The following is a 10781-nucleotide window of genomic DNA, read 5'->3' as shown; positions in this document are numbered from 1 at the left end:
CGCGGTGGCTGGGGCTGGCAGGAGACTGTCATGAGATGAAAGTGGCCCTTCTTCCATTCCTCTCCTCCCGCCCTGCTGTCAGCACTTTTTAATGTCAAACGGTGCGAGCGGTTGGTGGGGCTAGTTTCTGTCTCCATGTATGTATTTTTTTTCACTTTCCCCAGAACTTCTGCCAGATGAATTCACTGTTTGGGTGCAACTGGAGCACTGTGCGGGTGGGCCTGCAGACACCCTTTTCACCAGGACCTCCAGCTGAACTTTTTTTCAGGTCTTCCTCTGAGGCAAAATCTTGTCAGGGAAGGACTCCTTCCCACCCTGCTATACTTGAATCCTGGACTGCCCTGGGTCTAAAGCTGGCCTTACACAAGCTACCACCAAGACCAGTGCAGGCATCACACTGTGAATACCACCTGTGTGATAACCCAGTCCCTGCGCACGGGCTTGTAATTTAAGGGACCCGGGTGTCTCTGCCACCAAGCCATCTCTGCAGTGGATCTGGGCCACAAGACCCCCCAAAAAAGTAATTTCTGCAGCCTAGCTGATGGGAGGTACCTGACTGAGCCATGGTGAGTGGATTGATTATGATCACAAGCCCAAGCTGTCCCCTGTTGTGCAGATGCAGATCAGGATACATTTCGACACTGCTGAGACTGAAACTGCCCCCTTTTTCTAAATATAAGCTCAGTAAGCCCAGCTTAGTTGTCAGGGGTCTACGTGTCCGTGCTGTGGGTCGGAGCAGTGCTGCCTTGGCCGTGCTGTGCTTGGCCTGGCACAGGGCCGCTGCCTGTTTCCCGGGGGTGATGTGTGGGACATTGGGGCTGTCCCCAAACCGGTGGGCTCGGTGCCTGCCCTCTGCTCAGGGGTGTGCGCCGTGCTGTTTCGCAGCAGAGTGTGTTTGGTGAGGAGCTTTGCCTGTCTTAAGCACCTTTCGAATACATTGGGCACAGCTCATTGAATCCTTTAACAATCCGGCTCTGTCTCCTCGCCCCCCTCTTCCCCACAGCCAATGCCTGTTTTCAAGAAGCAGCAGTGGCTCAGGCTCCCTCCTGCCCTCTCCCCACAGTCCCGTGGGCTCTGTCGCCATCCCTCCTGCAAGGGGACTGTCCCCCCTTGACACCCCGTTTTGTAGAGCCCTCTCTGAAAAGAGAGGATTTTGTTGTTGGCAGATCACTCCCGCTCAGGAGGATTTTCCAGAACTCAGCAATTCCCAGGCCCTACCCCTGCATGGTGAGAGCTGGGTAATGGGCCATTAACCAGAGGAAGGGGAAATCTCCAGTGGCTGCAAGCAACAATAACAACAAAACAACCCTAAAACAACAAAGCATACCCAAGAAAAATGCACCAAACATCAGGACAAGTTGCAAGGAGAGGGGAAAAAAAAAAAAAAAAAGCAAATTTAGAGAGATGTGATTGTAAAACCTTGGTTAAAAACCAAAGCCCTGGTAAAGTAGTTGCATTCCCCAATGAAGAGGAGAGTGGTTTAGATGTGAGTCACACAGCTCCAGCCCCAACAGTTCCTCTGCCCCTGCCCTCACCAGTCCCAAAATGCTCACTGCTGGGCTGGGGATGCAGCAGGAGAACAGTGAGTGAAAGTGCTGGGACCCCAGCATCTCTGCCCAAGGCAGCAGCTGGATCTGGGACAGGTAAGAGGGAAGGAGCAGATACAGGCTGAGGCAGGTGGGAAGCTGGGGAGATGGTCCTCCTCGGGGTGTGCATGGGTATGGTAGGGCTGAGGGTGTGATGAGGGGGGAGCAGGGGTGCTGAGTGTGTGCAGATAGCAGCTATTCAGGGAGGTAATGAGGTGCAGGGGCTGAAAATGAAGCAGTGCAGGAGCAGGCAAGGCACTTGCAGTAGCCGCAATGTCCCTGAGCTAGCTAGTGTCAATGGCTTGTAAATCTTTAATGGCCTACCCATTTAGTTGAGCTGTGCACCCAGTATAATAAAGCTCTTTGGGGCAGGGAATGAGCACCCACTTGGGAGTTAGACCGGTGCTGCTCTGCTGAGGCACTTGTTTTGCTGGCAGGTGCTGGGACAAACTCTTCAGCAGTGCCTCGCACGGGAGAGACCGATGGCTCTGCAGCCTCCCAGCTCTGCTGCCAGACAAACAATGCAAATCATTCTTTCCAGAGCTGCATCCGTAGTTTTACTGTTCTCATTGCAAATTCACTTGCTTTGCTCTCCGGCTAAATACTTTGCACCTGCAAACATGCACTTGAATGCCATTTTGGTGGTGCTGCTGGTTGGAAATCAATATTAATTTACTTGTGCGTATAAATACAGAAATGTATTTATAAGTTTCAGATCAGTTGCAAACACATGCAAATTCTGTACATAAATTCTCACTCATTTATGTAATCTGTTCAGTAATATCATTAAGGAGAGCACATCCGCTGCCTGACTGGAGTTATATTTGCAATGCGCTGAGATCAGCTGTGACTGTTTGCTCACTGCACCTCCATGCCCGTGCAGTTCTCAGCAGTGGGTGGGTGACGCTCTGGCTCCAGGCACCTTCTGCCTTTTTCCTGTGATATGCTATTACTGTTTTAAGGGTGAGGAGTTGTTTTTTTTATTATTATTATTATTATGTTTATTATTTTTTTATTTGTTTGGGTTTTGTTTGCTCTATTGAGGACGAGTTGGTTTGGTTCAGGATTTTGGGAAATATTCTGTGGTGTGTCACATAGGGAAGGATTTTCTGGTTCCTCTTGGACTGAAAACCTGTTGCAAAGTCACCTGTGATTGCACACGCGGTGGGTTTGATAGCATAGCTGGTCTCCTGCAGCCTTGTATCCCTCCAGCTGCAGATCATGAGGAGAGTACGAATTATTTACAATTCTACAAAAAAGAAACATGGTCAAGCAAGACATCATTAAAATACACTCTTAACAAAGCGCTGTGTGTGTATTTCTCAGAGATGTCATTTGAGAAGTGCCCACTAAATTACTGCTCAGAGAAGTAACTTTGAATGAAAGGAAAAATCATCTGGTTAAACATATTGTATGTCAGTGCTGAGAAAATCATTAACATATATATGCTGTAGAGAAGAGAATTCACCAGCTAAAGTCTATCAATAAAGATATACCACATTTTTATGATGCTGGAATTAAAGAGACCTGATAGAATAATACCACACTCATTTTATTTAAAAATATGGTCTTGTCAAAGCTGTTTCCCTTTCAGGATAGATGAAACTCAGCCATATCAATATTACTGATTTTAAATCGTCATTTTTTAAGCTGAATGCTTGATTATTTTTAATTATTTAATAATTCCAGCAGATGTGAATTGGTCAGGCCACTGATTTCTTGGTAAGCCATTTTGACTATTGAAAATGCTAGGAAAGCAATCCTGAGAAAAGGCACAGAATTTTATATGCACAACAATATATTCAGTAATATTGCCACTTTCCACACCAAAACATTCCTGAATAAGGCATTTGGTTCAATGAATATGCATTTTGAATATAAATTTTGGGCCTGCCTTAGAAGTTGCAAGATGAAGCACACAGGAATGAAGATCCCTCCCTGTATGTACCTAAGGTAGAATAAACCGAATACTGTGTTGCACTATTTGATAGGTAATACATTGCTATGACAGGTTGCAGTGTTAGGGTGCTTTACCCCAGGGCAGAATTAAGGTCAAATACTGACTTTTAGCTTTCTTTTTTTTTTTTTTTCCCTTTTGCATAGAAGTCCTCATTTCATGAACATGAATTTTTGCATTTGATTTCCTATACTGTTTTAAAAGAGGAAAAATGAAACAAAGACAAACAGGAACAACTAAAACTCAAGAGGAGGTGTGTGCTGGTGGGGGCTGAGTGCAAAAAAGGAATGGATGGCTACAGCCAGATGAGCATAGGTCCAGATACTCAAGCATGTACATACGTTAAAATATTCTGCACCATTACCTAGCCCAAGGAGCAGTACCGACCTGCCCTCCTTACAGTTGGTGGTCTCTCTGTTTGCCATGGTAGATTTGAGACTGAGCTCATGATAACGTGTCTAAATAGGGCATATTGATATTAAAATAACCATCTTGCAGATATGTTTTATTGTGCAATGGGCGCATGAGATCTTTGTTGCGTGCATACTGGCTGGGTTTTCCTAAACCGAGGACTTGAGCTGCCCTCCTAGCTGCCATTTCTCTGCTGGGAACCGAGTGTCTATTTGATGCCGACGTCTCTGCCGACAGGAGCAGCACCACAGGCACGTTTTGCACGCCGTCCTGTTGCTCTGGTCTGAAGGCAGTGAGCAAGCAACCCCCGGCAGGACTGCGGAGAGGCGCGGGGCGACCGCTGCTCGCCCACACGTCCCGTTTAGGCTGCAGAGCTCCAGCCTGTGAAAGGGATGTGTGTCGGTTACACTGCGTACGCACGTGCTTGTTAGTGGATAATCTGATGGTGCACATTTGCTGTGGCTTGTGCAACTGAATGACTGCACACAGGGGGCTGGGTATTAATTACACGCTTGAGAGACGTGTGTCTGTGTGTGTAGCTGCGGTGCCGGGGAAGACCCCGAGCTTGTCGCCTGCTCCCGGTGTTCGCGCAGCTGCGGTGTGGAGCTGTGACCTGCTATTTGCACTCTCGGTGGGGTTTTTTCAGCCCTTGCTGGACAGCCTCTGCACGCAGCCGTGCCCCAGCATGTGTAGGTAGGGTAGGCTTGCTGCCCACCGGGTGGGTTTTATAGACTCTGCGTGCGCCTTCCTGAGCACAGCTCTGAGACCACGGCCAGCCGCTGAACTCCAGTGGTAACAAACAGCCCCATTAATGCAGTGTCACAGATTTCATTAGGGCGTCAGTCCCAACCAACGTGGCCATAAATCAGGGAGATGGTACAAGGGCTTGCAGGCCCTGGTTTCAAGGGCCACATAGCCAGAGACTCATAACGCTCAAGAGGAAATGATCATGAATATTATTTAAAAAATCAGAAATGTATATTAGAAAATCTCTGAGCTTATCAGATGGAGTGAGGTTGGGTAATAGCTGTTATTTATACTGCTTGTGCAGAGTGATAAAGTGGTGCTTTATGACCTGTGGTTTATCACTTAGAATAAGAGTCATGTGACTCCATTAAGGTTCCTTCTGTAGAAATGAAAAAGGGTAAATTAATGTGTTTTTTTTTTTTTATTGTTAAATATTTGCACTCTCCTAAACCCAGTTTTTATTTTCTCTACTTAAGAAGTAGTGTATAAGCACAAATAAGTTTAAGTTTTGATTGATGGAGAGGTGGGGTGAAAACTCCCTTTATGTCAAAGGCTCTCTGGAGTGAGCCAGCCTCCCACCTGCTAATGTCTATCAGCAGGGCTGGGTTCAGAGGGGAGGGACAGACAACTCAGCCAGCATGGTTACACCACAAAAGCTGCTCCTCTCGGCCTCTCCAACCCATCACCTGCTCAAGAAACAGGCTGAAATCCTGCTGCCACCTCAGACCTCGATGTTGCTCCAGGAAGGGAGAGGGGGATCCATGGAGAACAGGGATGGATGCAGCCTGGGCGGTCTGTGCAATGAGAAAGAAGAGCTGTAGGCTGAGACGAGATGCTGCCAGGAAAGCACAGGCTCCCTGTGTGAAAAGAAGTTGGTTTACTTGATGATGTCTTGACGTGAGTCCCAGAAGCAGTCCGTGCAGGCATCCATATGGGCCCTACCATGGCAGTATGCTCCATGGAGAGCCATGGACAACCTGCCAGGACAACACAGTCCCTGGGACCTGAATAGGAGAGGAGAACCATAATAGTGTTATTCAAGAGACTATACCATTGCAGAATGACCTGCGAGCTGCAGCTGACAGGAAGGCAGAGGGCACATGGCTGTATGTGACTCGGTTTCCCTGCTCGTAAAGTGGGAGCTATCATTTTCACCTTCTTTGGAAAGTATCTGTCAAGGGCAATTTTAAAAATACCTGTGGGGAAAAAAAAAAAAAAGGACGGAGAGTTTGCTAAAATTTTGAATAATATTTTCTAAATTTTTCTCCCTCAAAATCTGGATCTTATTCTGTTTTGAAGAACAAAAGTATTTTTGAATTCTCAGAACTAGGAAAAAAAAAGTTTGAGAAAGCTAAAAAAAAAACACAGGTGGAAATGTGAGGAAGCTGCCAGCATATTCTTGCTACCTCTCTTCCCTTAGATTTTGAAAGAGTGAATTTAAATACTTGGTGCCAGTTTTAAAATCCAGGTCTGTAAGAGTGCTTGCAGAGAAGGGTTGATGGACCAGGTGTCACAGGCACACAGACAAATTTCTTTGTGATTTTGAATTGGTGGCCTTCAGAGAGGACCCTTCAACCCTCCTCTTCCCCCTGCCTACCTCGATGTTCAGGGATTTGAGCCCCACACTGCGTGCTTGCCTTGTCCATCCACACAGCCCATATGCTGGCAGGACACAGTACAGAACCACTCTTCTCTCAGAGAGTGGGAGCAGTCTATGCAGGCAGAAGGGGCTTTGTTGGCACACACAAAAACTGTGACTTAACAGGCAGGAGGCTGGGGACTCCAGCTCTTTCTGGACAGTAGATGCCAGCTCCCTGGCTAGACTATACATTCAGGCTCTGTGCCCCACAGCCAGATGTGCCTTGAGAGCTCTTCAGACTGTTTTGTTGTGTGTTTTGTGCTGAGCCCCATGATGGGGAAGGCTCTTCTCTCCAGGTGAGGATTTGAGCATGGGTCGTGGCTTTTAAGTGACCTTCTCTGTAGGCAGCATTCAGCCTGATGTCTCGCTCTCTCAGCATATTGCCAGCATGTTCCTCATAGTCATTTCCCATCATGGCTACGTGCTAATTGTCTCTAGGGGAAGTGAGGAGAAGGCTTATTAATCTGTGCACTCAGGAAAGGTTGTAAATCACCGTGTGTTTCCAGCGATAAAATTGGCTAAATAAATTAAAACAAGCACTAATGACCCAAACAGAGCCCTGATGTAGTGGGAGTGGGCTAGGGCACATAGCTGTGTTTGGGTATAGGGTACACCTCATTCGTATAGTTTCTTTCTTCTGACAGCACCCTTAGACATCTCCAGCCATATTACCTTCACCCCAGCTGGTGTGCCCCCATGCATCACCGGTATTGCACGCTCCTCACCCCTCTGCTGCAGCAATTGCCTGAGCTTTGTAGCTCAGTTTTCTATTCCTTTTGCTTTTCAATCCAGCAAAGCTTGGATTTCCTTCATCCTTGTTCTCTGGGACTTCTCAACAAACTCAGTGAAATTTTCTTTAGTTTTATTTTAATATGCTAAACAGCATTGAAGCCAACAGAGATGTGCATCCATTAACAACAGCACAGCTGTCATTTTAGGTATTAGTGTAAAAAATTTGGTCAGAAAGATTTTGCAAACTAAATAAAAAGATAGGTTTACAGAGTCTGTCTGATGATGAACAGCCAGGGTGGAAAAGTCTTCCCATAGTCCTGTTTTCCAGCAACCTCTTTCATCTGGGAGGCATGCAAAATCCTTCACTGAATATTCATCAAGTGCCACTGAAATGTCTGATCAAGCTCTCTGGAGAATATTTTGGTAACCAGGCAGTCCTGTTTTCTATGCAGTAAGTGTCCCCACTAAGTCAGAAGTTACCCAAAAATCCTCTGAGAATATCCTCCAACATTTTCTGGGATGATTAAATACTACTTGGTGACCACGTCTCTCAAGAGAGATCACAAGAAAAGGAGTTTCCTTGGTACGATCTTCAGAGAGGATGCACTGAATCATTGCACTGCAGGCTTACCACTTTTCTGCTTTTTTCCTCAGAAGATCTGGATCTCTGGGCTTTCCCTGGCCCACAGGGGCTGAAGGAATCCTTCTGCCACGGACAGCCACCGCTGCTGCTATGTGCACAGACATGAGGGCTGTGCAAAGGTGAGGAAGGGGAGGCGCTGCCATGTGGAGTCAGACACGAGCAGAGGCTCCTGCTCCACAGTGCGCTCCCCAGACTTGTGCGTTCTGGGATTGTCTGTTCAGGTCACGCCAAACCCTTCTCTTGTTTCATCCTGGGTAGATTTGGTGCTTCTAGATGTCCGCTGGAGAATCAGGACACAGGATCTAAAGGTGGCAGTGCTGAAACTTCTGTCTCTGCTTCCTCACCTGCCTGGCTGCAACTACAACATAAGAACTGCTAAGAAAAGGGTTTTCAAAGTCATCGAAAAACCACTATTCTCTTTTTTTCATTTGTGTTTTCTGTAAAAAGCATACAGATGGGATGCCAGCAGCCCACCTGAGCTCAGAAGTCTGCAGAGCTTTTGCTCTGCTTGCTGTCACCACTGCAGCAGTGCACAGCAGGCAACAGCTCAGCATCTTGGGCCTTAGCAGAGCTCTTATCTTAAGAAAGAGAATACAGAATGTTGTCTCACTATTTGTTCCTGAAAATAGAAAATTTTTACTAAACAATTGTCTCCTTTGGAAATTATTTTCCATACCCTTTACTCAAAATATTTTCTGTTTTCATTAATTGTATTTGATTTTTAAACTTTCACTTATTCTCATTCTCTCTCCTTTTCTGAATTACGAGCATTTTCAAAATCAATAGGGCTGCAGGAAGGTAAAGAGAAACAGGAGAGGACATTCACCCTCAAAAATTAAAAAAAATTAAAAATGGATTCATCCATTTAGAAAGAGAGGAAACAAAATTAACAAGGAGAGCTTTGAGCTTTCTGGTTTGCCCAGCAAATTGTCAATTCCTTTTGCACTGAGCGCTGGGCCCGATCCTTCTCCGGCAGAGTGCAGCCAAGAATTACAAAGCGAGTCAACAGACGGTGGAACTGAGTTCATCTGAAAAGTAGCCAGAAAAAAAAACTCGAGCTATGCTCAAGGTGTCCATTTTTAGAAGGAAATTTGCTTAGGGAGAGGAATACCAGCACATTCAGGGTGAGTGGCTCCTTGTGTGCGTGTGTGTTTTGGATCTCAGCACAGCGAAGGGGTGTCTTGCCACCCCCAGGGGTCGGGAATAGTGCATGCATGGGGAGGACCTATTATATTATTTTTCTTCCACCTTAATGAACTCCTCTCATGTCCACCTCTGATCAGTGGAGTATGACAGAGGGTGATTGAAGGCCAGTCTCCCAGGAAATGAAGTTTGTTCACACAGTCCAAGTATGCTGGCCCTACTGCTGCCTGCCTCTGATTTATAGGACCGAAAATTCCTTCCTCCGGTAACAATAACGCTCTTAAACTCCAGACCCCTCTCCCTCACAGAACCTCCAGACAGGGCAGGCTGAGCCCGAGAGAGACGGGAGGCACCCAGCAAATATATCCATCAACACAACTCGGGTTTCAAAGGCATACGAGACCCCACAGGGTTAGGCTCACAAAGGTGGGAGTGGAGGAGTCTGGCCATCACCCTGCAGCACCTCTTCCTGGGATGGGGCAGGACCAGGAGGGACTATGCCCCAGAGAGGGACAGGAGCCACGGCATCTCCTACGAGCAGGATGAGAGCCCAGGGTGGTGGTCTGAGGGGAATTTGAGCCATCTGGCTGATGGGTGCTGCTGGGGCTGGGAACGAGTCTGCTCGAGGGTCTCCCTGTGTCAGAGATTTCCTCCTGCACTTCTCCAACATGTCCTGGAAAGCATCCTCTCCAGAGTATGATGGGGTCCACACCAGGCCCAGCTATCAGAAAAGCGTTTGGTAACCAGTGTCCATAGGCAAACGTAACAGGCAGGAGTTGTTCCCCAGCTCAAAGACCAAACAGCGCTGTCTGGACATATCCAGGCCACGCACCAGCCAGCCCTAGGCCTCCTCTTTGGTATTGCAGCAGAGTTATTACTTCTCATGTAGTTTTTATTTCAGTCCAGAAAAGACTGAAATAGCAAGAGAAGTGTGCAGCAGCCACCAGAGTGGCACACACGTGTGTTGCACGCCCTGTGATGCGGCCCGTGGCAGTGCCCAGGGGTGTGTGGCATGCTGGTGTGGGGCTGGAGGTTTTGTCCATACCATCTAGGGGGACTGGCTCGTGGCACACGCTGTTCCTCAGGCCAGGGCCAGGTACTGCCTCAGACTGACGTATTTCCAAGGCAGGGAGCCTGTAGTTAATTAAACAGCATGGATGATCTGGGGGCACATTGTTTCCAGGCTTTATTTTATTTAGTAACATAGACACAGCCCGGCAGAGTGGCTCTAAGGGCTCCAAGCTGGCTCCAAACTGTCAAGACACAGAACACACACACACACATGTATGCACACACACACGCTTTTTGGAGTCGGGGCCCCAGGTTTGAGCTCCATGTTACTGTCAGAGTTTTGGGTCAAGGGGAGACAAAGAGCTTGAGCCCTTTTGCAACAGGACTCTCGTGTTGCCAAATTTCAAGTCAAACCCTGGCAAGAAACAAGCTCATTCTGTAACCTTTTTTTTTTTTTTCTTTTTTATCATTTACTTATTAACAGCTCTCTTTGGCTCTCACCTGAAGCTGCTGACCTGTTCCTCTTAGACAGGGCAATTAGCAGGGAGACAATGATCTGCAGAGGGCAAGGAGCAGCCTGTGCTGGGGAGGGGGTGGAGGTGGGGAAGGGCTGCAGGAGGCAAAGGGTCACCACAGAAAGAGCTATTTATGGCCCCAAGAAGGAGGATTCAGTAAAAGGCCATCGAGCTTGACTTCCTCTCGATCTATCCATTCTGGGAGATACTGGTGTACCTCCCTGCCCCCGTGGACTTCCAGTGTCCCCAGTGGCTAGGTACTGGGCTAGGCTGGTGAAGGTGGCCCTCATGTCAGCTCCATTAAACCTGTGGGGTGTTTTTTTAAGGGAGAAGGAAGGGATCTTCCCAGCCCTGTAGTAAGTAACTGCTTCTGGACAGAGAGACGGGAGAACTGTTC

General features: G+C 47.4%; 1 long non-coding RNA gene across 1 annotated transcript; it reads left to right on the top strand.

Annotated features, from left to right (window-relative positions):
* The first annotated feature begins 245 nt into the window (after positions 1-245).
* On the top strand, positions 246-9206 carry LOC310902133. Its single transcript, XR_014586507.1, has 3 exons — positions 246-1643; positions 7727-7834; positions 7974-9206. It is a non-coding gene; the product is annotated as an uncharacterized lncRNA (long non-coding RNA).
* The last annotated feature ends 1575 nt before the right edge of the window (positions 9207-10781 follow it).

Source organism: Anser anser, assembly GCF_964211835.1.
Source record: "Anser anser genome assembly, chromosome: 7".
Classification (NCBI taxonomy): Eukaryota; Metazoa; Chordata; class Aves; order Anseriformes; family Anatidae; genus Anser; species Anser anser.
The sequence above is the reverse complement of the archived record's forward strand: the minus strand, read 5'-3'. Positions and strand labels throughout refer to the sequence as shown.